The 25,810-nt window shown below is 53.3% G+C and overlaps 1 long non-coding RNA gene across 2 annotated transcripts; it reads left to right on the top strand.

Moving 5' to 3' along the window:
• The first annotated feature begins 243 nt into the window (after positions 1–243).
• LOC140429807 (uncharacterized) lies at positions 244–25,686 on the top strand. 2 transcript variants are annotated; one of them, XR_011949211.1, is made up of 3 exons: positions 244–382; positions 478–607; positions 25,317–25,686. It is a non-coding gene; the product is annotated as an uncharacterized lncRNA (long non-coding RNA). The 2 variants fall into 2 exon arrangements; XR_011949208.1 differs by having other exon boundaries at positions 244–607.
• Positions 25,687–25,810: the final 124 nt, after the last annotated feature.

Raw genomic sequence — 25,810 nt, 5'->3', positions numbered from 1 at the left:
TCTCCAAAGTAACACACAGCCATGGATTTTCTGTTGATGCATGGTTCTGGGTGATATTAGCAGAATAAAAACATACACCAGTTGTCACTACAAAAGGACCCAGGGATGACTTAGTTTTATCTCTTAACTCTCCCATTTGAAGGAATGCACAGAGAATTTTTAATGTGGTAATGTAATCAAATATAAACCCTGTTTACTAATTTTCAGCATTAAGTTTTGCTACAGTTATAACTCTTATCATCAAGGCCCTGGGTTGTGCCATGTACCATGGAAACAGAGACAAAGAACAGAAAAACTTGTGCTCAGGTTGAAAAGCAGATGAAGGAGGCCCAGCGCCTGTGCCTGGAGGCAGAACTTGCATCTTGCTGAACTCCGAGCTTGGGTGAGTTGTGACTTCACTCTTGCAACATTTCCAGAAAGAAATAACGATGGCAGTCAACAAGTGATCACATGACTTTGCATGTGCAACAATGGCAGCTTATGCAACTGTTGATGAAAGACGACACCTTCAGTGTGCAGCGGAACTTATCAGATGACATCCACATGAGAAATATCAAATGAAAAGGAGTGGCTAAGGGCTGTGCTGTCAACCAAAGGCTTTTGCAAGGTCAGTGCTTACAAATCTTTGATTCACAGAATATTCTACCTCTCCGAATACAATGGGCACGGTCTAATGGAAATGAAACAGAGTCTCATATCAAGCACGTTTAGCCGGGTGTTTCCCGGCGCTGGCAGTGCCAAGAAGGATCCCGCTTTCTACTGGGATTCTTTTATTTTGGGGGCTCAGCGGGGAATGCCCCGTCAAGGCCGCACTTAGTCTCACTTCCTGCGATGAGGAGCTCCGCTCCAACCAACACCCGGCAACGTGACCCCCAGACCCCTCTCAACTCACCTATAAGCGGGTCATCGAGTCCCCCACAGCCAGCTAATAAGGGCAGGGCCGCTCCTCCTCCAGTTAGTTGTTTAATTGTCCACCAACATTCACAATTAAATGTGGCAGGACTGCAGAGTTTAGATCTAATCCGTTGGTTGTGAAATTGCTTAGCTCTGTCTATCGCTTGCTCCTTATACTGTTTGGAATGCAAGTAGTCCTGTGTTGTAGCTTCACTAGGTTGACACCTCATTTTTAGTTATGCTTTGTGTCGCTCTTGGTATGCCCTCCTGCACTCTTCACTTAACTAGGGTTGATCCCTTGGCTTGGTAGTAATGGTAGAGTAGGGGCGATGCAAGGTCATGAGCTTAAAGATTATGGTTGAGTACAATTCCGCTGCTGATGATGACCCACAGCACCTCATAGGATCCCAGGTTTGAGTTGCCCAGTTTTGAGAACATTAATAACAGGAGGCAATTCAGCCCCTCGACCCACTTTGCCATTTAACTCGATCATGACAAACCTGTACCTCAACTCCATTTACTCGCATATGTTCCATATCCCTTGGTACCCTTACCCATTTAAAATCTATTGAGCTAAGTTTTGAAATGCCTGATTATCTCTGAGCATTAGCCTTTTGAGAGGCAGAGAGTTCCAGGTTTCCACGACTCTGCCCCTGCCTCAGTTCATCGGTTGCTGAAATTCTGTTCCATACCTTTTCTTACCACTACAATTGTCAATTCAAACACAATCCAGGCCATCTCAAAGGTCCTGCCCTCCATAAATTTGAGATCAGGCGTGATTCTCCGGCCACGCTGCACCAGAAAAGCAGCTCGCCGTGGCGCAGCGTGATCGTTAAAAGCCAGGAGACCCCGCTCCTGGGATCTACCCGGCTCGCAACGCCCTGCGAGATTCAGCGCAATCTAGCGAGACATTGTGATATGAATCCCGCCCACAATGGGCGGGATCACCTTTTAGCAAATCTAAATATAAGAGTAAGGCAGTAAGACTCATTTTAATGTGTAGATTCCCAAGGTACCTTTAGGATTCAACTCCTAGGGCAGCACGGTGGCGCAGTGGGTTAGCCCTGCTGCCTCACGGCGCCGAGGTCCCAGGTTCGATCCCGGCTCTGGGTCACTGTCGGTGTGGAGTTTGCACATTCTCTCCGTGCTTGCGTGGGTTTCACCCCCACAACCCAAAAATGTGCAGGGTAGGTGGATTGGCCACGCTAAATTGCCCCTTAATTGGAAAAAATGAATTGGGTACTCTAAATTTATTTTTAAAAAAGGATTCAACTCCTTTGCCTCAGAGACCTCGAGTGAATCCTGTTTGATACTGATCCCCCAAACCGGGACCAGACCGAACAGCATTTGTGGGGGTCTCCCAGGGATTGGAGACCCCCAGCTGCATGCCCGTTGGGCAAGGTGGTGCCACCTAGGTACCTTGGCAGTGCCAGCCTGTCACCCTGGCAGTGCCACTTGGGTGCCAGCCTGATGGTGCCCAGGTCACACTGCCATCTGGCACAGGCACTGTCAGGTTGGTGGTGCCAAGCTGGCATTTTTTGTGCATACGCAATTGGGCTGCGGAGATCGGGATGCCATGGGGAGTTCCAGTGAGCGGAGGTCCGCACTATAAAAAGCGGGGTTATGTGCAGCCTCAGGCCCTAATTCAACGTGAGTGTTGGGAAACACGCAGCTGTTCACCTTTGGGAGAATCGTGGCCATCATCTAAAACTGTCCTGGTGTTGACTCACACCAACTACCATTCACGCTCACCCCTGAGCTCACTGAGCGGATGGGCTGGATTCACCTTAATTTTTAAATTCTCATCTCCGTTTCCGAATGCTTCCACTGCCCCTATCTATGCAATTTCCTCCAGTCCTACAATCCTCGGACATATCCACACTTACTAAATTCTATCCTCTTTAGTCTTCCAATTTCAATCTCCCCATCATTGGTGGTTTTGCCTTCAACTATCTGGATCCTAAACTCTGGAATTCCCACCCTAACTCCCCCATTCCCTTCATCTCTTTCCACATTTAAAATGCTCCTTAGAAACTACCACCTTGACCAAGTTTTTAGTAATCTGTCCTGGCAACGCTATATGTGGGCCAGGGATCTATTTATGTTTGATAACACTCCTGTGAAGCATTTTGGGATGTTTTAGGGCAGCACAGTGGGTAGCACTATTGCTTCACAGCGCCAGGGTCCCAGGTTCAATTCCCGGCTTGGGTCACTGTCTGTACATCTGCACGTTCTCCCGGTGTCTGCGTGGGTTTCATTCGGGTGCTCCAGTTTCATCCCACAAGTCCCGAAAGGCGTGTTTTTAGGTAAGTTGGACATTCTGAATCCTCCCTCAGTGTACTCGAACAGGTGCCGGAATGTGGCGACTAAGGGACTTTCACAGTAACTTCATTGCAGTGTTAATGTAAGCCTACTTGAGACAAGAAAGATTCATATTATTACTATGGTAAGAGTGCTATATGAGTACAGGTTGTTATTTTTAATCCTTTGTGTGGAAAGGAAATACCTTTCACTGAATTCCCAAATGGCACCCACTCTCTCCCCCCCTCCCCCCCCCCTTTCCACCACCCCATCTCAAAAAATAAAAATGATACTAAATGGGTTGAACAAAATGCCCTTGCATTCCATCCCATTATGCTAGGTTGTCAGTGATCTAATTTTAATACCATTACCTCACGTGTTCTGGAAACAAATTTTAAACCTGTGCTGTGTCCTAACGTGAATCATTGAGCAAAGGCACATTGCTCATTGAGTGCAATGTCAGCTGGTTAAAGAGCAGAGATAACAGGGTGATGGTTATTATTAGACATTCCTAAGGGTACTTGGCCTGATTCAGAGTCTGGAGCAATGGTTAATTTCACAGCAACTTTGCAGGAGGGACCTCAGTCTGTTCATTCAGGATATCAGACAGAGTTATGGTGATGGGGGAAGTGGGAGCGTGGGAGATGGGTGGTGGGCAGTGAGTGACAATATTGGGACATTACCAATCTTCAACCCCTTGCCTTGCAGAGAACATTTATTTCCTGAGCAAAATGTGATTATTTTTCTCTCAATTTTTCTCCGCTCTTCTGACGGCTTGAACATTCACAAGTCACCATCTCATGGGTGGGCAGCCCTGCTCTGGTGTCTCATTCCTTTCTCATGGTGTTTTGCCATTGGTGAGCCTAGAGAGTGAGCGTAGGCAGTCTCTCCAACCATGCAGTGTGGCTATGCAGGCATTAAAAGCTGAAGCCATTCCTGTTCTCGATCAAAGGCAGAAGTTGCACTCTTGATTAGGGCATTACCAGGTAATTGTCAGAGGTCAGGACCCTGCTGAGTGCTCCCTTTCATAGTCATGATGCAGTGAGTTCAATTGGACATATTTTAAATGTGTATATGAGAATGTTTGATGGGAATATGAATGAGGGTAATTTGGACCTTGGGCAATAGTGGTAAACGATGACATTGATTCAGCCACCCAATATATATCTCCATTGTATATCTCCATTACATATCTGTTGATGTCAATGAAAATGCAACTTTTAGAGAGATTTATAATGGGCAGCCATTTATTATTACCAATTTACAACAATCATCAAGATCTTTCAAATGCAAACTGAATTAATCTGTGCTTCTGAGTCCAATTATTTCCAAAGCCTCTACCTGAACTCACGGACTGAGACCTTATTGGGTGGTGGTGGGTATGTGATCGGTGCTGTATGTGAGGCTGTTTGTGTCTGTGCTAGTAGAAAGGCTAGATTAGTTAAAATGGTATCTGTCCATGTGTGTGTGTGTGGGCAGCATACTGTGCTGAGATGGTTGAGTGGTAAGTGTGTACCTGAATCAGAGGTAAGATTGTGGTCGCGATCTTCCCAAAAGGGAACAAAGTCCCTGAGTGAGCACGTTTAGCCGTGTGTTTGCCACCACTCGCAGTGCCGACAAACACATGGTTATTGAACGCCACTCGCTTTGAATAAGGGCTCTGAACGGGGAACTCGCCGTTGTAGCGAGAGATCGGGCCGCCATTTTTCAAAGGCCCACAAAAGAATCCCCGACCTCCCCCCTCACCCAGCCCGAACGCAATATGGAAGGCAGATTTGCTAAAAAGTCATCTCGCCCACAAAGTATTGAATCTCGCGAGGCATTGCGAGCCGGGTAGACCCCGGGAGCAGGGTCTCCCGGCTTTCAACGGCCACGCTGCGCCACGGAGAGCTGCTTTTCCAGAGAGCGTGGCCGGAGGATCGTGTCCCTGTGTGTAGTGTACATGTGTGTGCTTGACGGGTGAAGTGTGGGTGTGTTTTGGGGTTTGAGGAGAATTATGTTCCTGGGGTGTTTATGGATGTGTGTGTATCAGTGTGAGCACGTGTAGGGGGAGGTATGTGGGTGGGAGTTTGGGCAGGTGTGTATCTATGGCATGTGTATATCTGTGTGACAGTGTACAGGTGTGTATGTGTGAGGGGACTGGAAGGGGAGTGTGAGGGGTGGAGCATATTATTTATAGTACATGTTCAATATGTTCAGTTACATCAGCTGTTTGTGACATGGTGAGACAGTTTACTTGCTGCAGTAATGGGAACCTCGGCTAATTTAAGATGTGTAGTCGAGGTCAGATAAGACTGTAAAATAATAACACTTTAAATCATTCTGCCTTGATTAGTGCAGTCTCTGGGAGTCATTTACCATCATTACACAGATATTGGGGTATATTTGTAAAAACATATTCTTCTAAAAGTAAATGCTAATGAGGCTGATAGGCGATTTAGAATATTGTTATACCTCAAAGTCGAGAGGATGAAGGGGAAAAGTAATCAAAACTGAATGGTTTAGATAGTCAATAAGGGGACTCTGTTGTAGTGACAGGAAGGTCAGTAACTAAAGGACGGAGAGTGAATTTAATTTCCACAGGAACTAAAGGCTAGACGAGGAGAATTTGTTCTACACAGTGAGTTGTTCAGAGCTGGAATTCGCTGCCTGAAAGAGAGCAGACAGCAGACTGAACCTCAACTTTCAAAAGACAATTAGACATTCACTTTAAAAATTGCAGGACTTGGCACAGCAAAGAATTGGATAGTTTTTTTAAAGAGTGAGAGCAGATAGAATGGGCCAAATGGCTTTCTATTCTGCTTTATAATTAGATTATGTGATATCACGGTTTAAATCTGTGGATAGCTGCCCCTCAATACTTAATTAACCCACCAATGAAATTGTTTCTAAAAAAAATCTATCCTCCACTCTCCTGTGTTGGATTCGCAGAGCGGCTGGTGAATCAACAGCATATTTCACAATGCCTCCCATTTTTATTTCAGGGGAGGCAGTGGCATAGTGGTATTATGGCTGGATTAATAATCCAGAGTTATGGTCTGGGAACCCGGGTTTGAATCCCTTCATAGCAGATGATGAAACGTTGGGGCGTCTCAACGGTTAGCACTGCTGCCTCACTGCGCCAAGGACCCGGGTTCAGTTCCAGCCTTGGGTCACTGTCTGTGTGGAGTTTCCACGTTCTCCCCATGTCTGCGTGAGTTTCCTCCGTGTGCTCCAGTTTCCTCCCACAGTCCAAAGATGTGCAGGTTAGGTGGATTGGCCATGATAAATTGCCGTTTAGTGTCCAGGGATGAGCAGGTTAGGTTACATGGTTATGGGGATAGGGCGGGGTGGACATGGGTAGAGTGCTCATTCGAGGAGTCGGTGCGGACTCGATGGGCCGAATGGCCCCTTTCTGCATTGTAGGGATTTTACGTTTCTATGAACTTCAGAGGAAATACTATGCTGGAGAGGCAGCCATCTGTGCTCACGGCCTGGAGCGGGCCTTGAAGCTACAATTCTCTCATAGGAAGAAAGCAGGCCATACAGTCCATCAAACCTGTTCTGTCATCCAATTAGATCATGATTGGGCTGGAGCTTAATTACATTCACCACCTTGGTTCTGTAACACATAATATATTTGCTCCAAGAAATATCAATCTCAGTTTAGAAATGTTCACATGGACCCCAGTTGGGGAGAGAGTTCCAGATTTCCACCAACCCCCATCTGTGAAGAGATGATTCTTTACATCACCCCTGAGTGACCTTGCTCTCATGTCTAGGTTGTGCCCTTGTGTTCTGGACTCGCCCCCTGAGGCACCAGTTTCTCTCTACCCGTTAAATGTCCATCTCGTTATTTATCTGATGAACACCTGAGTTAGATCAGCACGAAACTCTTCAAAACATCAAGGACATACAGGCCTCATTTGTGCAACCTGCCCTCTTAATTTACCCCTTTAGCCTTCCCTTCCTTTCTCACCTGACAACAAGACTGGCACCAATGAAAGTTCATAATACAAGTCTGGGTTATAAATAATCAGCTTTAAATGGGCACTGTCTTCTTGACTGTGTTTATTTATAAAATGATAAAGTAATAATGTGAACCATGTACATAGGTGGGATCTATCAGCCACGTCCCACTAGAATCGGGAAGCTATTTAAAAAATGGCATCCCAATCTCTTCCTGCATTGGCAAGCAAATCTCCTCAGTACAGGGAATGAAACTAATGGCACGATTAATAATCTTTATTATTGTCACAAGTAGGCTTAACTTTGCACTGCAATGAAGGTACTGTGAAAAGCTCTAGATTGTGTTTGAGCGACAGGTCAATGCGGCCGTTCGATCGCGGGAGAGACCATTATCGAGAACCGTGTCAGGCGCAGGTCAGTTTGAGGTCTAACCAGCCCGCTCCCATTGGCCAAATTAGGAACCCACAGTGGCGTGGTGAGAAACTATAATCACCACCTGAGCTCAATCACCATACAAGTAACAGAAGCGACCACCTATCCTTCGACCTCCTGTGATCTAACCGCCTCCCCAGCGAGTGGCCACACAGGCACTGATTCGTACTCCTTTTTAAAAACGTGAAGCTGGCAGAGTGGCTGCTGTGGGGATCCGAGGCAGTGAGTAGATATGTTCGCTTCCAGCCAATGAGCCCGGGGTTGCTGCCTCGGTGCTCGGAGGCCGGAGGAGTACCCGTGGGGGGGCAGCCTCGGTTGGGGTAGGCTACCATCGATGGGGGGGTTGGTGGGTCGGCCCTGGGCTGGGGTGGATTGTCTCAGCGCCCGTCAGTCTGCCATGCCACCCCCTCGATCGTGTGTACCCATTACAGGGGCAACCACAGCCCCTGCTGACCCCCATAACTCCTACTGACCGTGGAGGCCTCGGGACGCAAGGCTGAAGGCTATTGCTCATAGGGAATTGGTAATCGTGGTTAAGTAAACACTTTTTACATCCCAAGAGGATTCCCGTGGGTAAGCGTGCCATGTAGCATGTGGGGCTTATTGCCTAGGTTGCCAATCAGACCGTGATGCCTGGACACTGTGCCTCAGCACTACAAGAAGCAACACCACGGAGCAGCGGCCAACATTGGCTGGGTCCCAGCACTGGGGACATCTCAGCGACCAGGGGGTGGGTGTGTGCACTGGGGAGAGAATCAGCGCTTGGTCCAGGTATCATTACTGCAGGTGTCTGGGGTACAGGATGTGGGGTACAGTGACCAGGGGCCCCACTGTGGCCGCAGTGTGAGGCAGGGCGTGTTGGATGACAGGGGATGTGGAAGGGGATGGGGAAGGAGGAATGAAGGAATGGAGGTTCCCGGGGTGGAAGACACCGCTGCTTGTCAATCTCACACTCTCTCCAATTCCTTACAGATATTACACAAGGTAGATGATATCTTGGACCCTGCAGCAGCCGCTGTCGCGGTGCTGCAGGCAGGCCAGGTACCAGAGGAGGTGGCGGCAGCAGCACCGACAGAGGACCCTGCACCCTGAGGACCCGGCCGCCCATCAACCTAGGGAGGTGCCGAGAGGGAGAGGCCAGCAACGGCCCAAGATCTACAGGTGTCGCTGGTATTTCAAACAGATAGCGTGTGCTGCAGGAGGCTCCGCCTCAACAAGGGGACGGTACGGCACCTGCGCCATGTCCTTGTGGACTTGGCACCACGTGGAGGAGGAGGATATCCACTCTCAGTGGCCGTCAAGGTCACCGCAGCCCTAAACGTTTATGCCTCAGGATCACTTTAGGGATCGAGCGGGAACTTGTGTGGTATTTCATAAGCTATAACCAACAAGTGCATCCGTGAGTTGCCCAGGAAGCGAACTATGTAAACTTTGACTTGGACCAGGCCCAACAAGATGCCCAGGCAGAAGGATTCTTCGCCATCACCACAATGCCCCAGGTCCAGGGGTAATAGATGGCATTCATTTTGCCTTATGTGCATCGGAGAGTGAGGGAGTGCCCTACATCAACAGGAAGGAGTTCCAGTCCCTGAAAGTCCAGCATGTATGCAACCACCACCTGAAGATCATGCACGTATGTGTGCATGCTTCCCAGGGAGTGTGCACGACAGCTACATCCTGGGACAGTCAGACAGCCTTGGCCTCTTCGAGGATCACTCCATGATGGCTAGTTGGCTCAAGGGGGTTAACCCAAGAGGATACTCGCTGAGGGCCAGTACGGAGACTGGTGACCATGTAGATACCCAATACAACAAGGCCCATGCGGCCAACCCGGCTGTCATTGAGTGGACTCCTCAAAATGTGGTTTTGATGCCTCGACCGCTCTGGTAGTGCACTGCAGTACACCCCCCAGAGGATCATCCACTTTATGGTGGTCTGCTGTGCCCACCACAATCTGGCACATCAGCGGGGCAATGTGCTGGAGGTCGAGGTAGAGGGGGAGGAACCTGCGGCCACCTCTGAGGAGGCGGCGCCGGACCAGGAGGGTCTGGAGGACAAGTCAGGGGAGGACCCACAGGACCAGCTGGAGCATGGAGGACAGGCGAGCGTCCGGCAAGTCCAGAGGGCCAAGGGGCGCCCTCATTCTCGCCTGCTTCAAACAGGATGTGGCCTCGTCCGTCATCACGCCCCTTCTCCCTTCCTCCACCGCACCCCCCAGCACCCCTCACCCCTCCATCCTGTTCCACCCTGCAACATCACTCCAGGGTGATTGGACTGTGCCCGCTAAGAGGTGGTTCCTCAATTTATCCCACAGTCTGACTCCTACCTATCTGCTGAGGGTTTGTGCACACCCATCACATGCATGTGGTGTGCCTGGGAAGGTGGGGGGCGAAGGGGGCGGAGGGTGCAGAGTCCAGGATCTCCATGCCCGGGGGGTTGGGGCAAGGGATTGGTGGTCGGCCCGCATTATGGAAGAAAGTGCCATACTTTTTATGCGTTGTTTAATGCTGTACATATGTATCCTCAACAGTCCCTAGCCCCTCCCAGCCCCTTACCCCCAGTGCCCTCTCAGTGATCCTCGACCTGCTTAGCTTTCTGTGCTCTATTGCTACGTCTAGGTTTGTCCCCAGGATGCACATCAGAGTGGAGGCAGCCTTCTGCTTATCGGGTCGCGTGGCCTTCAATGCGCCTGGGTGGAGTCCTTTGGGGGTCTGCCATGCCACCCTGTTCTGGGTGCTGACTTCAAGACGTTCCGTTGTCAGGGGAGTGGAACTCGGGGAAAATGGTACCCGCAGTCTCCACTCCATAGGGTGGCTCCAGCTTGGCACCCAGTGCTCTGTCCTCCCAGACGGTGCCCATAGAGCTTTGGGGGTCACCTCAGGACAAGGGGTATCTGGATAGAGCCTCAGCTGCCCTTCTGTCATCTGGCTCTGCCAGCCCTGGCGGCTTCCCAATGCCTGCAGCCTGGTGTCAATGCCCTCGGCGATGCTCTTCAGTGACTATGACGTGCTCTGGAGTACCCCGGCAATGCCCACCTGCGACTTGGACACCTCCCTCAGAGAATGGGCATGCTCTGTAGTACCTCAGAAATGCACACCTGAGCCTGGGACATGCTCCACAGTGTCTCATCAAGGTCCACCTAGGACTGGCACACGTTCCCCAGAGACTGGTACATGCTGTCGAGGCTCTCAGCCATGGCGGTCACTGACTGAGCCATGCCTTGGACACCTCCACTCATGCTGCTGACATCATGCACCAGGCTCTCCATTACGGTTGCCACCCTAGCAGTGTTGGCCTCGGTGCCATGCATTGCCAGCGCTGTCTCCTGCGCCCTAGCCTCTGGGATTCCTCCTATCAGCTATGGATCTGCATCAGCTCTGGGTAAACCTGGTCCAGAGGCTCAGCACTGACTGGAACCCAGCTGTGTCTCGGATCCAGCAAACCTCCGACTGCTGTCTCGCCTGGGCGTTCCTGTCTCCACTTGATGTGCATCGGCAACTGTGTGGTGCTTCCCAGAATGTACCCCAGAAGCCTGTCCACTACTGACACCCACCGAGGTGTGTCTCTGTGCTGGAGGAGGGTGGGGATGACAGCTGTGCCACGGTTACTGTGGACTCCTCGGAGCTCCCCTCCGAGGTGTTCTTTGCAGGAAGTAGGAGGAGGGCCGGCACCGTCGGTTGAAGATCCTGCAGGAGAATGGACGTGTGGTCAGTGGGAGGGATGGGTCAGTCTGTATGGCAGCAATAACTCATGTGTCGCAGGTCATCTGTGTGGCGGCCGGTGGAAATCTCCACATCAGTGACCGATCTGTCCTCGGCCACCCCCAAGCCCTCCAGGGCCCGTTCCTCGTAGTGGGTGAGGACTCTGATGTCCGGCACCCGCCACCCATCTGTTGTGGGCCAACTTCTCCTGTGGGTCACAGAGGGGGCATCATTAGCCGCACGCTTCGTTCATCATGGGGGTGAGTGGGCGGAAGGGGGAATATGGAGGGGATGAGGAATGGGAGTATGGGGGATTAGGGGGCGTGGGTAGTATGGGGAGAATGGGGGGTTGGCACAGCTGGACATGGCTGGGTCTGGGCATGGTACGGTGCTGGGTGGGGCGATGCCAGGCGCATAGTCGGGGGGGTGGGTGGCGGGCGAGCTGGGCCGGTGCCAGGGGACCAGTCCCAACCAATCCATGTGGCCCGGTGGAGGAGGTGGATCTTTTTATGGCACAGTCTTCTTGGATTGGATTGGATTGGATTTGTTTATTGTCACGTGTACCGAGGTACAGTGAAAAGTATTTTTCTGCGAGCAGCTCAACAGACCATTAAGTACATTGGAAGAAAAGGAAATATAAGAAAATACATAATAGGGCAACATAAGGTATACAATGTAACTACATAACACCGGCATCGGGTGAAGCATAGAGGGTGTAGTGTTAATGAGGTCAGTCCATAAGCGGGTCATTTAGGAGTCTGGTGACAGTGGGGAAGAAGCTGTTTTTGAGTCTGTTCGTGCGTGTTCTCAGACTTCTGAATCTCCTGCCCGATGGAAGAAGTTGGAAGAGTGAGTAAGCCGGGTGGGAGGGATCTTTGATTATGCTGCCCACTTTCCCCAGGCAGCGGGAGGAGTAGATGGAGTCAATGGATGGGAGGCAGGTTCGTGTGATGGACTGGGCTGTGTTCATGACTCTCTGAAGTTTCTTGCGGTCCTGGGCCGAGCATTTGCCATACCAGGCTGTGATGCAGCAAGATAGGATGCTTTCTATGGTGCATCTGTAAAAGTTGGTAAGAGTTAATGTGGACATGCCAAATTTCCTTAGTTTCCTGAGGAAGTATAGGAGCTGTTGTGCTTTCTTGGTGATAGCGTCGATGTGGGTGGACCGGGACAGATTTTTGGAGATGTGCACCCATAGGAATTTGAAACTGCTAACCATCTCCACCTCGGCCCCGTTGATGCAGACAGGGGTGTGTACAGTACTTTGCTTCCTGAAGTCAATGACCAGCTCTTTAGTTTTGCTGGCATTGAGGGAGAGATTGTTGTCGTTGCACCACTCCACTAGGTTCTCTATCTCCCTCCTGTATTCGGACTCATCATTATTCGAGATCCGGCCCACTATGGTCGTATCGGCAGCAAACTTGTCGATCGAGTTGGAACCAAATTTTGCCACACAGTCGTGTGTGTACAGGGAGTAGAGTAGGGGGCTAAGTACGCAGCCTTGCAGGGCCCCGGTATTGAGGACTATTGTGGAGGAGGTGTTGTTGTTCATTCTTACTGATTGTGGTCTGTGTGTCACAAAGTCGAGGATCCAATTGCAGAGTGGGGAGCCAAGACCTAGGTTTTGGAGCATTGATATGAGCTTGGCTGGGATTATGGTGTTGAAGGCGGAGCTGTAGTCAATAAATAGGAGTCTGATGTAGGAGTCCTTGTTATCAAGATGCTCTAGGGATGAGTGTAGGACCAGGGAAATGGTGCCTGCTGTGGACCGGTTGCGGCGGTATGCGGATTGCAGTGAATCAAGGGGTTCTGGGAGTGATGGAGGTGATGCGCTTCATGATCAACCTCTCGAAGCACTTCATTACGACTGAAGTCAGGGCAACCGGACGGTAGTCATTGAGGCACGTTGCCTGGTTCTTCTTTGGCACCGGTATAATGGTGGTCTTCTTGAAGCAGGTGGGGACCTCGGAGTGGAGTAAGGACAGGTTAAAGATGTCCGCGAGGACCTCTGCCAGCTGGTCCACGCAGGCTCTGAGTGCATGACCAGGGATCCCGTCTTGGTCCGTCGCCTTTTGAGGGTTCACTTTCAGGAAGGCCGATCTGACTTCGGAAGCTGTGCTGGTGGGTATGGGTGTATTATAGGCTGCTGGGGCACTCGACAGCGGATTGCTGGTTTACTGCTCGAACCAAGCATGGAATGCATTGAGTCCATTGGGGAGGGGTGCGCTGCTGCCAGAGATACTGCTCGGCTTCGCTTTGTAGCCCGTTATGTTGTTTAGTCCTTGCCACAATCGCCGAGAGTCTGTGACTCTAGCTTGGTTTGATACTCTCTCTTGGCATTCCGGATGGCTCTGTGGAGGTCGTACCTGGATTTCTTATATAGGTCAGGATCGTCTGCCTTGAACACCTCAGATCTGTCCTTCAGTAGGGAGTCAATCTTGCGATTGAGCCATGGTTTCCAGTTGACGGTCGTTGCCACTTCCTCCCAGGCGGCACTGGCTGCCCTATGGCTGACTCTCTGAGGCCCTCAGAGGAACAGGGCATCATGTCTGGTCTCGACTGCGTCCAACAACCTGGCCAGATCGGCATCCCCGACGCCGTCCTGGTGAATCATCCGGTGGGACCATCATTTGCCCTTGGGCCCTTGTTAGTTGGATCAATTATCGTTGATCCCGGTGGCAGCCTTGCCGGGTTAAGGGTCGGGAAGCTCGCTGCAGTTGCCGCTCGCTGTCACACTTTTCCATTAAATTGCGGCCTAAGTGCAGCCTCGGTGCGACGTTCCCCGCTGATGCTCCGAAATAAGCAGTGTCCCAGTAGATAGCTTTCTCAGCGCTGCGACCGCCATGAAGCACCCAGCTAAACACGCTCTTCACGGGACTCTGTTTCATTTTCGTTAGATTGCGTCCCGTGACTGAACCATTTCACGTCAGCTCTCTTGGATGAGGGTAACACATAAGTCTTCTCTCTCCCCGAAAGAAGCACCATTTGAAGAACACTTTGTCAGCAGGTCACTTTTAAGATTATTTTGATTTTCCCCCTCCCACCATCCCATGAGTATTATTGGGTTTGACAAATATCTTTGTTTACACAGTGGATGACCCTGTCAGGAGTGTGAAGAGTGCAGATTGTGTCAAATTATCCAGTAGTACTAGGGAACCGAATTCGAATCAAGCCACCAATGGGAGCTGTGTCTGAAACACGTGCTTTCTGCCCCTCAGGTTACTGCCAGTGTTTATGCTCCAAATCAGCCTCCTCCTACTTTACTTCATTGAACCCCATCAGCATATCGGATTCCTTTATTTCTCATGTACTTTTTCTCCCCCTTAAATGCAACAATGTCACATGTCTCAACCACTCCACATGGTTGTAAAGTTCCACATTCTCACAACTCCCTGTGCCAATTAATGCACCAAGACATCAGTGAACAACATCTCGGCTCTCTTGGTTAACTGAAAGGAAACTGCTGGGGTCACAGAAGACTGCAACCTGCACATGCAGGAAACCGATGCAATTTTGTACTGATTGTTTTAAAGAACCCTCACTTGTGTTTCCTGCCCCAACACCTGCTTATCAGATAGAATGTGGCCCAACCCTGTCCTCGCAAACTGCCCCAAAATAGGGTTGCCAGATACTGTTGGGTTATTTCTAAAGATTTAGTTGCAAAACTTCCTGCCTTGAACTATCCACCCTCACACTTCTGCCATTGGCTCATCCACTGAGCGCACTGCCTTCCCTCAACCAATTGAAAAGCGAAGAGACACATTGACGGAATGTCATGTCAGCAGTGTGGATCCGGGCAAGGCAGTGGGCAGCATTGCCATTTGGGGCAGAAGCATCTGATCGAACATCATTATGTGGCAGTCAGCCAATTAAAAGTTGCGGGCATGGGCCCAAGGAATTATTGCCCTTTTTAATAATGAGGCTCTATTTATAATATGATGTTATGTCCCAACAGCGTTGCCAATACAGTGGGTATTTCTATTTGTCTCGGTGGACCACAAGTCTTTCCCTTATATCAGTCAAACGACCACACAACCAGTTAGTCAGTTCAAAAGATGGTTTATTTACACACACAAGGATTACTTCGACATGCAAACCCAATATCTACCACGAGTTAAACTATCAGCTACAATAACCTATACTTAACTTCAGGGCGACCGGCACTGTGCAGATGGATAAGGCCTTTATCTTGATCTCACCTGGCTGGTTTGAAGAAGTGGCTCTGTCTCTGCTGGGCTCATCCGTCAGGTAGCAATCGCTGGTCTTGAACTTGGCTGTCTAGTCGTTATGCTGCAGTTGGTGTGGGCACAGGTCGATCCCAAAAGAGGCTGGCACAGGCCGGGTCCAAAAGAGACAGAACACATGGCTGTGTCCTCTTTTATCCCTCTGGGATTTTGTGCTCTTTGGGGCGGTCCTTAACCTTGGACCCAATAGTTCGACAGGGCTCTGATCACTGCCTTCGATTTCGGCCAATAAAGGGCCGGGTGCCTTGGTGGCTGGGCGGGTCCTTAGCGGTCATTGACCTTGGCAGTTGGGCTCTCTGAGTAAAGGGAGTGGCGCCAATCAGTCTGTGGCTGTATCGGTTTCTTGATTGGAGTCCTATTGTTCTGGGGAACGGGCCAACGAGCGGGGGTTTCGATCAGGTCTAGCTACAAATACACAGAAGCTATGTATCTGTCTGACACCTGGGTTGGCCATAATTCCCATGGTCCTTTACAGGTGGCCATCTCAGATGGCTACAGAATCAAGTGTTGGGGCAGTCAGGCAAGCACCAACCCTGGTATCACGTGATAAGGCCACAGGTCCTGGCACTTTTTTGAAGACAGGCCAACTTGTCTGCAGTGACTTTAAGCTTCCTGCATGGTCATGCCAACCACTGTGAGGACCCACCTTCCAGCACATATCAACACCTTTCATCTCCCAGACTGAGAGCCATCGGACTAGATTCTCCGGTCACCAACACTGAAATCGCATTCGGCGATCGGCCGGAGAATCATAGTTTCCGAACCAATCGGGGGTGGCGCCGCTTTTGCGATGCTCTGCCCCCTCCAAAGCAACGTACCTGACCACATGTGGTCACATCCGTCATTAACTCGGCGTGGCGACTGCGGACTCAGTCCAGCACCGCCACAGTCGGGGGAGGGCCAATCCACAGGCAGGGGAGGACTTTATTAGGGGCTGAAGGCACTGTGGGGAGGGTGGGGGGTGGGGCTCTGGGGAGCGTGAGCCGGCCAAAGGGGGGAACTATTTCGTGGGTTGGGACTGCGAGCGGCACCCGCCATGTAGCATGGCGCGGCCGCTGCAGGCCACTGCCGTGCGCATGTGCGGCCACGGATCTGGCAATTCCCTGGGCCATATCGGCAGCTGGAGCTGGGTGCTCTATGCTGCCAGCAGGCTAGTCCCCAGCAAAACGGGGAATCGGTAGGCATTTTACTCAATTTGTTCTGGCATAAAATGCCACCGTTCCCACGCCGGCGTGGAGACATAGCCCTGGAATCGGAGAACCCAGCCCATCATCTCCTAGGTTTGCAGTGCACAGCCAATAGGACAGAGCAGGAGGACGTAAATAGGGGAATGTTGCAATGCAGTCAAAGGGTGACCCCATGATTTCGTGAAATGCCTCCCGGCAGGTTCTCAGAGGGTAGTGTTGATCCCTTTGGATGGCATGAAGAGACCCTTCCACCTGACTAAGCAAAGTCTAGAGAAAGATAGCAACAGGGGTTAGCATTGTGGGGTTGAGCAGTACACCTGGGTCCAGTGTCGAAATTGGGTCAATGAGCTCCACCACATTGCCAAGTTCAGTGTGAGTGAATTCTGAGCGCGCTGTGATTTTCAAGTGCATAACACAAGATTGGCCTCAACGTGGCGAGGGATCAGTCAGGAAGGCTGAAGGTTGGTATGCCATAGCAGCAGTGGTCTCATGAGGAATGACTGCATATGGGGGTCAGGCAACTACCTCTCAGCGCCAGTGCCCTCTAAGTCATTGATCCCCAATGTTCTGGGAACTCAGGTTTGAATCCCGCTAGGTAGATGGTGAAATTTGAATTCAATAAAAATAGGGATTGTTGGTATGTTGATTGTTGGAAAAACGAATCAGGTTCACTAATGACCTTTCGGGTAGGAAATCTGCCAATCTTACCTGGTCTGGCCTACATGTGACTCCAGACCCACAGCAATGTGGTTAACTCTTAAATGTCCTCTGAAATGGCCCAGCAAACCACTCAGTTCAAGGATAATTAGGGATGGACAACCAATGCTGGCCCAGCCAGCGACGTCCACATCCCATCAAAGCATTTTTTTAAAGTTGCCCATGAGAGGATGGCAGTGAGCTACATTCTTGAACCATTTGCAGTCCATCTGGTATGGGTACACACAGAGTGCTGTCAGGGAGTTCAGGATTTTGACCCAACGAAAGTAAAGGAATGGTTTCAAAGATCCAAATCAGATAGTGTGTGACATGGAGGGGAACTTGCAGTTGGTGGTGTTCCCATGCATCTGCTGCCCTTGTCCATTTTTTTTTTCTCATTAAATTTAGAGTACCCAATTCTTTTTTTTCCAATTATGGGTCAATTTAGAGTGGCCAATTCACCTACCCTGCACATCTTTTTGGGTTGTGGGCACGTGGCCCACGCAGACACAGGGAGAATGTGCAAACTCCACATGGACAGTGACCCAGAGCCGGATCGAACCCGGGTCCTCGGCGACGTAAGGTAGCAGTGTTAACCACTGTTCCACCGTGCCGCCCCTGCCCTTGTCCTGTTAAGTGGCAGAGGTTGTGGGTTTTGAATGTGCTGTTGAAGGTACCTTGGCGTGTTGCTGCAGTGCGTCTTGTACAGGTACCTACTGCAGCCGCTGTACATCAGTGGTGTTTAAGGTGCTGCATGGGAAGCAGATCATGCAGGCTGCTTTGTCTACAATTGTCTCTGGCTTCTTGAGGGCTGTTGAAATCACATGAATGGTGGATAGGCTTTGGGAGTCAGGACGTGAGATCCCAGAATTCCCAGTTTCTGACTGACAGTACTTACATGGCTAAACATGAGTTTCCGGTCAACAGATCCCGTTGGTGAAACAGAAACCAAGACACACTGCTGTACTTCATTGGGAGAGTTTATTGGTTCTTTCAGTTTTACAGCTCTCCTCCCACACACCCCAGTGCCCCAGCTACCCCCTAATTATACTCTTTAGCACAGACAATAAGCGATTTTCATTTCATTTTAGTAAACAAAAATCAATAACTTAAACAAAATCGGTAAATGAGAGGCGGGGACAGCCTGTGCTGGGGCACTGTAACTCAAAAAGAGGGTGAACGAGGGCAGCGCGGTGGCGAAGTGGTTAGCATTGCTGCCTCAGGACGCCGAGGTCCCAGGTTCGATCCCGGCTCTGATCGTGTGGAGTTTGCACTTTCTCCCCGTGTCTGTGAGGGTTTCCTCTGGGTGCTCTGGTTTCCTCCCACAGTCCAAAGATATGCAAGTTAGGTGGACTAGCTATGCTAAATTTGCCTTTAGTGTCCAGGGATGTAAAGATTAGGTGGGGTTACAGGGATAAGGTGGGGAGTGGGCTGGGTAGGATGCCCTTTCAGAGGATCAGTTCAGGCTCGATAGGCCAAATGGCCTCCTTCTGCATTGTAGAAATTCTATGATTCTATTCTATTCTATGAATGACCCAGTACGTCCTTTTGTCCCAGAGATGTCATTGAGATCCTTCCATATTTCTGTAACACACTCCGGGGAAGGAATCAAAGTGTCCAGCCCGTACCAAGCATCAGCTTATGATAAACTCTTAACTTCTGTGGACAGCATGCAGAACAGTCCTATCCAGTGCCCTTAACGAGTGTTGACTTTGGTCTCCAGCTCTTGCCAGTTCGCTGGCCAGGATTCCTTGGCAGGATTAAGATGAATTCCCAGGTACAGGAGATTGGTGGTGCTCCAGTCGAAGGGCCTGAGCTCCTATGTTAGGGGGTCCATCTGCCACTAACTAAGGCTCCAGGACATTTGCCCACGTTGACCCTGGCGGAGGATGTCCAGAATACATTTTTGGCACTCACGCACCCTCCGCAGTTCAGCTGGATCCGTGAATATGAGGAGCACATCATCAGCGTAAGCTGGTAAGGAATACACTCACACCCAATCCACACAAAGCCAAACCTGACAACTAATAGGGAATTTGTGCGAGACCCTGGGAGCAGCACCCTGGAAAGTGTGGACCAGGGAGCTGGGGCGTCATTCTCCGACCCCCCAGAGGGTCGGAGAATGGCCGTTGGCCGCCGTGAATCCCGCCCCCGCCGGTTGCCGAAGTCTCCGAAGGGAGAAAAGTCGGCGGGGCGTTAATGGCGCCGCTGCCGCGGAGAATGTCACGGGTCTGCGCAAGGCAGCCGATTTTCGGCCTGCCGATATTCTCCCTTCCGGATGGGCCGAAGTCCCGTCGACGTGATGACCGTTCACGTCGACGTGAATCAAACCTCCTTTTCATCGGCGTGACCCGGTGCTCCAGGCTCACGCCGACCAGCGTGGAGGTGAGTGACGGCCTGGGGGGTTGGCTCTGGGCAGGCAATGGCGTGGCCGCAGTCTGATTGCGTGAGGAGAGGTGTGTCTCGGGTTGTGTGTGTGTGCGGCGGGGGGGGGGGGGGGGGTGGGGGGGGGGGGTGGTTAGAGTAGGCTGGGCTCCGGGGGAGTGCCGGGAGGGGGTCCGTGCCGGGGTGGAGGTTGGGGGGGGGGGGGTCCGTGCCGGGGTGGAGGTTGGGGGTTGGGGGGGGTCCGTGCTGGGGTGGAGGTTGGGGGGGGGGTCCGTGCTGGGGTGGAGGTTGGGGGGGTCCGTGCCGGGGTGGATGTTGGGGGGTGTCCGTGCCGAGGAGGGGGATGGGAGGGCAAGTGAGTTGGTCCACCTGGCTAGGTGCCAGCCTCCAACAGTTGGACCCATGCGGTCCATGCCACCTGGCTGGGGGGAGGAGGGGATATGGGCAATGATGACATGTCGTCGTTCCCCTCCCCCCCACCAGGACGTCATGTTTTCAGATCATCCAGCGATGTTGGCCGCCGTGGTGGCAGCCGCTCATGTCTATGTTGCCCTGGATGAGGAGGAGGAGGAGGAGCGTGCCAGAGAGGCGGCGCAGGCTGCCGCAGAGGGGCAGGTGGCAGCCAACCAGGCTGGAGGGACACCTGACCGACAGGACGAGGAGGGGGAGGAGGACGTCGCGGCCCCACGGCAACGGAGGCACCCGAGGGCGCCCCGTGTGTACCGGCCCCGGCGGTCATACCAGGACCTCACGGACCGGGAATGCAGGAGGAGACTCCGGATGAGCCGGGAAACCGTGGCACACATCTGCCACCTGCTGGCACACCTGTCACCGCGTGGCACTGGCGGGGGACACCCTCTCCCCGTGTCCGTCAAGGTTACGGTGGCCCTGAACTTTTATGCAACGGGGTCATTCCAGGCACCGAGTGGGGACCTGTCTGGCATATCGCAGACATCGGTGCACCGGTGCATCCCGGCAGTGACCGATGCCCTATATGCCATGGCGCACCGCTACATCCGCTTCCCCGTGGACCGGGCCAGCCAAGATGCCCGGGCTATGGGCTTCTCTGCCGTTGCCAGGTTCCCCATGGTCCAGGGCGCGATCGATGGGATGCACGTCGCCGTGCGGCCACCTGCAGATAACAGGGCCGTGTTCACTAATAGGAAGGGGACCTATTCGATGAACCTACAGGTGGTCTGCGACCACCGCATGATGATCCTGCACGTCTGCGCCCGTCACCCAGGCAGTGTACACGACTCATTCGTGTTGTCACGGTCATCCATCCCCGGCATGTACGAGGGACGTCATCCCCGGCTGAGGGGCTGGTTGCTGGGCGACAGGGGCTACCCATTGCGATCGTGGCTGATGACGCCTATACGGAGGCCACGCAATGAGGCGGAGAACCGCTACAATGATGCCCATGTAGCGACAAGGGGAGTGATCGAGAGGTGCTTTGGTGTGCTGAAGATGCGTTTCAGGTGCCTGGACCTCTCTGGGGGCGCCCTCCAGTATCGGTCAGATAGGGTCGGCCGCATCATTGTGGTGTGCTGCGTCCTGCACAACATAGCCCAGCAGAGGGGCGATGTGCCGCAGGCAGAGGAGGGCGGAGTGGAGGAGCAGCAGGAAGAGGCCCAGTCCTCCCCAGATGAGGGGGATGGGGGCAATGGTCAGGGCAGACGGGGTAGACACAGGCGGGCACGGGACAGACTGATAGACGCCCGCTTCACTGACTAGATGGGCGTGGGAATCGGGTAGTATGGCCACAGACCGCACACCATGGCAACAGCTGACCACCCACACCCCCCACCCATCCACCCACCCAGCACCCTCACCCCCCTCCCCAACCCCACCCACCCCACCCGCATGCACACCCCCCCCCCCATTGCCGATCCACCTGCGGCACAACGGGCCGAGCTCACACAGTTGCGGGTGGACGCGTGTCTATCGCAGGCCATGGAGGATGATGACAACCCGCCCTGCGATGAGCTCCTGGCTCTACATCGTTGGACTATGTCTGACCCATGGCCACAGTACCACCATCCACCCGGACCATCTCTGCGTGTGGCTGTGACACTGCAGCGCACGGTCCCGTCCTCTGCCCGGGGGATGTTGATGGCGGCCCAGGGGGAAGGGGGCAGACTCACCTGGGGCTGAGGTAAGACCACCCCTCACACACACACTTGCGCTCAACGTACATGACACCCCCGCACACTTTGGACAGAGCACAAAGGCAGCTTCTGTAGGTGTAACATTGACTTTAATAACCAAAAGAGTTCATGCACGTGCCCTAGCCCCTAAAACTCATCTGTGCCCTGCACCCGTGCCAACTTACTCAGTGTCTAATTGTTTGGCCTTACGGGCCCGTTGACTACGTCTACGTGGTTCCCCAGAAGGTACAGCAGAACTGGAGGTGGACTCCTGTGATTCCTGCCCTCTGACACTGGATCCCTTTGGCGGCCGTTTCCTGGGGCGTCCTGGCCTAGATGGGCCAGGCTGCGGCCCGGGCGACTGGGATGGCGAGCTGCCAGCCTGTCCTGCCCGTTGCCCACCCGATGCACCTGGGACGGAAGGGGGGGGAGTCCGAGGTGTCGCGGTGTACCGGGACCCCCCCTACAGAGGGAGCCGGGACGGACCACACCACCTCCTCCTCCCTCGGGGTGCCCGATGGCTCCCAGGCCTCTACATGGGTGGGGGATGCGAACGGACTGGCCATCCGACGCCCCCCCCGACATCTGGCGCTGCCAGTCCTGGAGACCCGTGCTGGTATCGACAGGGGTCTGCAGGTTTGCAGCCATGGAGCCCAGGGTGTTGGCAAACCCTGTCTGTGACAGTGCGACGCCGGCTCGCACATGGCCACTGGCGCCGATGCCCTCAGCGATGGCCTGCAGAGACTGGGCCATGGCCTGCTGAGACTGGGCCATGGCCTGCAGAGACTGGGCTATGGCGTTGAGCGCCTCTGCCATCTGGCGCTGGCACTGGCTCATGGCCTCATGTGAGAGGGCAGCCATTTCCTGGGCCACAGACGCCGCCTGCACGGAAGGCCCCAGGCCTCGCAAACCGTTCCCCATGTCTGACACCGTCGCACCCATTGCCTCCACCGCGGACGCCACCCGTGCGGTGTCAGCCTGGGTGGCACGCATGACCGGCACCACTCCCAGCTCCTGGACGCGGGTGGCCTCCTCCACCTGCGACCGCAGCCGCCGCAAGCCGCCCGTCACCCTCTTCGCTCGTCTCCAGGTCGGTGGTTGCATCGGATCTATGTGTGGGTGTGGTAACTCCAGGAACCCGGGATCCATCTGGGCGGCAGATGTTCGTTTGGGCTGGGCTGCCCTCCGACCGCCCGGTCCCTCTGCTGCTCCTACCTCCACATGCTGTACTGGGACGGCTGTGTTGTGCGCACCAGTGAGTGTACCAGACGCCTCATCACTAAAGTGCCCAACCGTGGTGAGTGTTTCTGCGATGGTGGAGGGTGTTGGTGACAGCAGTGGCGTTGTGTCGTGCTCTTCGTCCCACTCTGAGTCCATGGCACTTTGGGGTGGGGGTTCGTCTCCACCCATCCACTCTGACTCACTGTCCGGTATTTCGTCTTCCTGGGTAGTGCTGTCCCGGGTAGGGGTGTCCTGGGTAGTGCTGTCCCGGGTAGGGGTGTCCTGGGTAGTGGTGTCCTGGGTAGTGGTGTCCTGGGTAGCGGTGTCCTGGGTAGTGGTGTCCTGGCTCGGATGTGACGGGGGCCTGTGGCTGCCCCCCTCATCGCTGGGTGGTCGCTCCCGCACGTGACGGGGGTGTCGTCTCCCTGTTGCTCCAGGTCTCTCCGTCTCCCGTGGTGTGCGAGGGGCATCCTGCGGGCGTCGCATGCTGGAGGGTGCGGGTCTCTCCGTCTCCTGTGGTCTCCGAGGGGCATCCTGCGGGCGTCGCATGCTGGAGGGTGCGGGTCTCTCCGTCTCCTGTGGTCTCCGAGGGGCATCCTGCGGGCGGTCTGCATCTGCGGGGATGGGTGCCTGGACGTTTGGTCCTGCGATACACAATGAAGCATGCATGGTTAGACATCAGGCAGTGATCGGGTGATACGGGGGAGGGGGATATAGGGGAGGGGGGATATGGGGACGGGCTGTCGGTGGCTCACTCGCTAGTACGCCCCCGACCTCTGCATCAGCAACCTCACGGTCCTCAGGTCTGCCAGCCAGTTCCAGGGCCCTTTCCTCGTGTACGGTCAGTGGCCTCTCATCAGCGGGCCCTCCTCCAGTCCTCACATGCTCCCTATTGTTGTGTGCGCGCTTCTCCTGTGGGGGGGGGGGGCAGGGGTAAAAGGCAACAGTGTTCGGCAGGTATATGAATGCACGCCATCGGTTGCGCGTGCATTGCAGAGGTTAAGGTTAGGGCTGGATTCACTTGGGGATATGGGGGATATGGGGGAGGGGGGATATGGGGGAGGGGGGGATATGGGGGAGGGGGGATATGGGGGATATGGGGGAGGGGGGATATGGGGGATATGGGGGAGGGGGGATATGGGGGAGGGGGGATATGGGGGAGGGGGTATATGGGGGAGGGGGGATATGGGGGAGGGGGGTTATGGGGGAGGGGGGGATAAGGGGGATATGGGGAGGGGGGATATGGGGGAGGGGGGGATATGGGGGAGGGGGGATATGGGGAGGTGGGATATGGGGGAGGGGGGATATGGGGGATTTGGGGGAGGGGGATATGGGGGAGGGGGGGATATGGGGGAGGGGGGAATATGGGCGAGGGGTATATGGGGGAGGGGGATATAGGGGAGGGGGGATATGGGGGTGGGGGGGATATGGGGGAGGGGGGATATGGGGATGGGGGGATATGGGGAGGCTCACCCTGCCTGCTCTGACGAGGTCGTTCACCTTCTTGTGGCACTGGGTGCCTGTCCGTGGTGTCAGGGCCACAGCGGTGACGGCCTCTGCCACTTTCCTCCACAGACGCCGGCTGTGGCGTGGGGCAACTCTGCGGCCGTGCCCGGGATACAGGGCGTCCCTCCTCTGCTCCACCGCGTCCAGGAGCGCCTCCACATCGCGTGACTCGAACCTCGTGGCTGAGCGACGGCCAGCCATCCAGTCGGGTGTTGCGGTCGGGTGTTCCGGTCGGGTGGGGGGGAGCAACGCGGCCTTATGAGCCGTCACGCCGTGCAGCGCGTATGACGCTGCACGGCGTGAACCACTGTGCAAGCGCGGATCCCGTTACGTCGCTGCTAGCCCATTTCGGGCCGGAGACTATCGACCCATTTTTCCGACGTGACGCAAGTCGGATTTGCGCCGATCGGCGGACTTTCCGCCGATAACGGAGAATTTCGCCCCAGAAGTGCTAAGACTTTTGTATAATTTTCTGTGCCTGTTACTTGACTGCCTTTGGCTTTCATCAATAAACCACTTTGTTAACTATTGGAATCCTGCACTGCATGTGCATCCCCATATCTATTGCTCTACATCATTTATATCATGCCAGTGCTTCAGCAGCTAAGGTGATTTTAACTACCCTTTTATTTTCTTCACTTCTCACGCCAATAGACAACATTTATCATTCTCTCGCACCAAGAATATAATAAACCCTGCAGACTTTGAATATCCATCCAGAAGGTTGTCAAGGGAAGCATCACTAAAAATGACTGACTGCGTATCTTCTGGATCACCCAAGGCTGGAACCTTGAGTGCGCATTTCTACAAAGCATTTCTATAAATGTAATTTCTTCAATCCTTCACTTTCTCTCAGAACCTCCTCAACTGTAACTGATGTGTATTCATGATAGTTCTCGTGTTGAATAGGGGCAGTTTAAGAGACCGGTCACATGATGTTTTCAGGCATTTACAACAATGTGCAGTGTAACACCGCAACCTGTAATGTCACCATCTCCGGAATAAAGCTCTTTGTTTGAACCTCTGATGCCTGCAGGCTTAATTTTAAAACCACCACGTGAAAACTGGCAAGGAGGTGGGCGAACAGCGGGTGTAGACACCTGAAAAGAAAAATAAATCATTAAAATTGTCGCTACCTGTAATCTGGC

This window comes from Scyliorhinus torazame, chromosome 1, assembly GCF_047496885.1.
Source record: "Scyliorhinus torazame isolate Kashiwa2021f chromosome 1, sScyTor2.1, whole genome shotgun sequence".
NCBI lineage: Eukaryota > Metazoa > Chordata > Chondrichthyes > Carcharhiniformes > Scyliorhinidae > Scyliorhinus > Scyliorhinus torazame.
Note: the sequence above shows the minus strand (reverse complement) of the source record. Positions and strands in the feature narration are given on the sequence as shown.